The 5189-nt window shown below is 40.1% G+C and overlaps 1 long non-coding RNA gene across 1 annotated transcript; it reads left to right on the top strand.

Moving 5' to 3' along the window:
* The first annotated feature begins 1018 nt into the window (after positions 1-1018).
* Positions 1019-2989, top strand: LOC116369281 (uncharacterized). Its single transcript, XR_004208618.1, has 2 exons — positions 1019-1432; positions 2794-2989. It is a non-coding gene; the product is annotated as an uncharacterized LOC116369281 (long non-coding RNA).
* The last annotated feature ends 2200 nt before the right edge of the window (positions 2990-5189 follow it).

Below are 5189 nucleotides of genomic sequence, written 5' to 3'. Positions count from 1 at the left end.
CTCAGCCCCAGGGACGGTCTTCAGAACTTCTCACATGAGCTCACTGACAAAGTTTATGAGCTCATAAAAAGTCACAACACCCCACAGGCTCTTTTTGTGCCAGCTGGCAAGAGCGTGTCTGACTCTATTCTTTTGAAGCTGAAGACAGGATTGAATGCTTCTGAAGAATCCAGGGAGTTTCCATCTGACCTTGTATACTCCTTTGCTACGGAGTCAATAAAACGTCTGCTACAGCAGATTGTCTTCTGGCTTCCTCCCCCATCACAAGGATCCGATTTCTGCCAAACTATCATCTCTGATGATTCTCTGCAGGAAACAAGTTGGCTTATGCCGAGCTCTTCTGCCATCTCCGTTAGTTCCTCACAGGTTTACTTTGACACAAAGAGCCTTTTCACCAGTATAATGGTCAATCAGGTCATGGATACCTGTTCTGTGGCCTCCAATTCATCAGAAGAATTATCAGAGTTGATGAACATAATCAATGGGTTGTCCCCAACTGATGCTGGAACACTTGACTCTGACAGACCGGCTCTCATGACCCATTGCCGTCAGTCTAGTTCCAAATCATTGCCTAGACCCTCTCTGTCTGGCAGCAGCACACACAACGGTGGAACTGTATATATTCAAGTTTTAGGAGAGGTGGAATCTAAGATGGACAACAAAGATCTGGAGATGTCTAGTGTCTCTGTGCATCCATCAACTCCATCAGCCATGGACTCTGATACACATGCATCATTTGACTCCACTAGCAATGACGACACCTCTTTGGTACTTTTACTTATTGTTAGATTGCTGTCAATGATCACCCCTTTCACATTACTGGAATCCTCTGACATTGGTGAAACATCAAGAGTTCTCACAAAGAGGATTCTGTCTGAGTTCTGTGGCACCTCAGGCCTTGAACCAACTCAAGCCTACCCCCAGAATCTGAAAATCAAAAAGATTTTCAAGGCTGTCTACAAGGGGCTTCTTCAAGAATTTGGGTCAGAGAAGATGCTCCAGGTTGCAATGAAGTCAACGGATTATGCATTTGACGATGCCCTAGTCAAATCATTAACTAGGGAACTACTAGCTAAATGCAATGAGGCTAGCTCTTCACCTCCCTCCATGACGCAGTTGTCATCACACAATGTACTTGGCAGTGACGAGGTAGGTAATTCTGGGCTTACTTGTAGAAAGGAAAAGAAGAGAGGAAGATTCAGCGCTCTCTGTGGACTCAACCAAAAGGTACATATGTCATCAAAATACACATTTTTAAGATTATTTTTATTCATTACGTACAGTATGATGGTAAACACTGATACCCTTTGTGTGCAATTTCCCCTACTGTATAAATGACTGTTTGTTACCCAGTGTACAAAGAAGGTCAACAAGAAGAACCACTGCACTCCAACACCTTCCCAGAACCAGACCCCTGCCGTCAGTGAAACAGGTAAGTCAATACACTCAAATGTGTACTGAACAAAAATATAAACGCAACATGCAACAATTTCAATGATTTTATTGAGTTACAGTTCATATATGGAAATCAGTCAATTGAAATACGTTCATTAGGCCCTTATCTATGGATTTCACATGACTGGGAATACAGATATGCATCTGTTCGTCACAGATACCTTAAAAAAAGGTAGGGGCGTGGATCAGAAAACCAGTCAGTATCTGGTGTGACCACCATTTCCCTCATGCAGCGTGACACTTCTCCTTCGCATAGAGTTGATCAGGCTGTTGATTGTGGCCTATGGAATGTTGTCCCACTCCTCTTCAAATGCTGTGCGAAGTTGTTGAATATTGGTGGGAACTGGAACACGCTGTTGTACACGTCAATCCAGAGCATCACAAACATGCTAAATGGATGACATGTCTGGTGAGTATGCAGGCCTTTCGACATGGGGCCATGCATTACCATGCTGAAACATGAGGTGATGGTGGCGGATGAATGGCACGACAATGGGCCTAAGGATCTCGTGACGGTATCTCTGTGCATTCAAATTGCCATTGATAAAATGCAATTGTATTCGTTGTCCGTAGATTATGCCTGCCCACACCATAACCCTACAGCCAACACGACGCCATATACTTGGTCTGTGGTTGTGAGGCCTGTTGGACATACTGCCAAATTCTCTAAAACGACATTGAAGGTGGCTTATGGTAAAGAAATAAACATCCAATTCTCTGGCCACAGCTCTGGTGGACATTCCTGCAGTCAGCATGCCAATTGCACGCTCCCTCAAAACAAGTCAACCAGGGTTTTTCCTTGCTCCTATTTTTCTCAGTCTCTGTCTCTGAGACATCTGTGGCGTTGTGTGGTGTGACAAAACTGCACATTTTAGCGTGGCCTTTTATTGCTTCCAGCACGAGTTGCACCTTTGTAATGATCATGCTTTTTAACCCACAAGAGTCTAAGCCCTGTCTGTGCCGAGGCGTTTGTATCGGCCTTACTGCTATTTGCCCATACAAACGCATTGAATAACAGATTCACTACATGGAACTGAAGTGTCTGTCCTAAATCTGAGAGATATAAGAAAGTTGACGAAATATATATTTATTTATATGTATATATATTTTTGCATGTTTTTATCCCCTTCTTTTTGGCACTAAACAGTCTAAGCCCTGGAGGGGCCTATGTAACACTTCTGTGTTAAATAGGCGGATTGAGACTGCTTGGCTACCTGCCGCCCGACATTTGTAAATTATGTAGAATATTACAATTTAAATAATAATAATGCAATACTAATTCTTCACACTAACTAGGGTCAGTTAAAGAAAATCTTATCTTTACATTTTTCCCCCCAGCAATTGTCAATGATCAACAATCCTGCCGAACAGAGAGTGTATGCTCCACCAAGAAGAAACCAAGGAAGCGTTCGCTCATTTCCAGGATGTTTTCAGCTATAGGCAAAGCCTTGTCCAGTCCCTTTACTTCCTGCTATAAAAAGAAGAGCACCTAATCTATATTTCAAAATAAATATTTGAAATTAACATAATTGCATTAATTCTTCATGTTGAGTGTTTTTCATTATATATTATTGGATGATATAAAGTGTAGTAGTAGTAGAAGTTGTATAGTTGACTATATACATACATTAAAAAATAATAAGAATAGTGTGCACTTCTAGGTACAGTTAAAGTCTGATGTTTACATACACCTTAGCCAAATACACTTAAACTCAGTTTCACAATTCCTGACATTTAATCCTCGTAAAAAAATCCCTGTCTTAGGTCAGTTAGAATCATCACTTTATTTTAAGAATGTGAAATGTCACAATAATAGTAGAGAGAATGATTTATTTCAGCTTTTATTTCTTTCATCACATTCCCAGTGGGTCAGAAGTTTACATACACTAAATTAGTATTTGGTAGCATTGCCTTTAAATTGTTTAACTTGGGTCAAATGTTTCGGGTGGACTTCTACAATCTTACCACAATACGTTGACTGAATTTTGGCCCATTCCTCCTGACAGAGCTGGTGTAACTGAGTCAGGTTTGTAAGGCCTCCTTGCTCGCACATGCCTTTTCAGTTCTGCCCACAAATGTTCTATAGGATTGAGATCAGGGCTTTGTGATGGCCACTCCAATACCTTGACTTTGTTGTCCTTAAGTCATTTTGCCACAACTTTGGAAGTATACTTGGGGTTATTGTCCATTTGGAATACCCACTTGCGACCAAGCCTTAACTTCCTGATGTCTTGAGATGTTGCTTCAATATATCCACATCATTTTTGTGGATATCACATCAAATAAAACTATAAATAATCTTATCTAAGTCCTTTACAATTTTAGGGGGTAAGTCAAGTGATAACGTGACATAAACCGACCTGGATAACCCTTCAGCTTTGGATAATAATACCCGACCGTATAACGAAATATCTCTCATGAACAAGAGGTTCAATTTGTTCTTTGTTTTCTCAATGGAGTTAAAGTTCAATTGTTTTTCATCCTTGCATATAACAATTTCAAGATAAGTAACCTTATCTTTAGATGGGATACCATATACACCCACGCTCTTCTCCTTGTACCTAGAACCATTAGCACAGGCAATAAGACAGGACCCAACTTTAGAGGGAATAACAATAAGAGGCAGTGAACATAAGATATGCATGTATGCTGATGACGTTCTGTTATTCCTTCAAGACCCAGGCTCAAGTGTATCTAGATTGATGGATGTTTTACAACATATGTGCTTAACGTACACAAGACCCAAGCCCTAGTATATAATTATACCCCACAGGAAGATCTGAAGAGTAGGTATAACTTCACCTGGACCTCTTCATCCATTATATATCTGGGAGTAAATTTACCAAAAGATATACCCAAACTTTATTGTATGAATTACGATCACATTAACAAGAAAATATATGATGACCTAGACAGGTGGAATTCACTTCCCTTAGATCTTAGTAGAATTGAAACAATCAAAATGAACATCCTGCCGAGGTTACTGTATTTGTTCCAATCACTGCCCATAGAAATCCCACCTAAACAGTTTAGGGAATGGGATAAATGGAACAGTAAGAGACCAAGAACTAGATATACAACATTACAGTTACCAAAAAACTGTGGGGGTATGGCCTTACCAAACCTAAAATATTTATGTGTCAGCCCAATTGAGACCCCTGGTGTGTTGGTGCAATTCAGAATACGAATCCAAATGGAAAGACATCGAGACTACGCTGACAGAGATACCCATACAGTCAGTACTGGGAAATAAGGAGATGGTAAAAGAAATATACAATAGACAAAATCAGTGGATTAATTTCTCTCTGAAGACATGGTTTAGGGTAGTTAAGCAAAATCATTTAGACAGAGAGATCAAACTGCTGAGTTGGCCCGCATACGACCCCAGCTTCATCCCTGCAACTCAGGACAGCAGGTTTAAACAATGGACGCAGAAAGGCATCATGTCATTCAGTACAATTATAAGGAATGGGAACCTAGATAACTTCCAGGACCTAAGTAAAAAACATGGCTTGGATAAACAAGATTTTTACAGATACCTACAAGTACGACACTATTTCGTAAGGGAGATAAAAGTGACTGACCCTCGAGCACCTCCAAAATTAATCCAAGTATTCACTAACGCATAAAACTATTTCAAATCTCTACTTGGGTATTCAATCCTCAAAGAAACATTCTACAAACTATTTTAAAAAGAAATGGGAGGAGGAACTTAACATTGAAATAACTGATGA

This window comes from Oncorhynchus kisutch, unplaced genomic scaffold (assembly GCF_002021735.2).
Source record: "Oncorhynchus kisutch isolate 150728-3 unplaced genomic scaffold, Okis_V2 scaffold2125, whole genome shotgun sequence".
In the NCBI taxonomy this organism is placed as follows: Eukaryota; Metazoa; Chordata; class Actinopteri; order Salmoniformes; family Salmonidae; genus Oncorhynchus; species Oncorhynchus kisutch.
The sequence above is the reverse complement of the archived record's forward strand: the minus strand, read 5'-3'. Positions and strand labels throughout refer to the sequence as shown.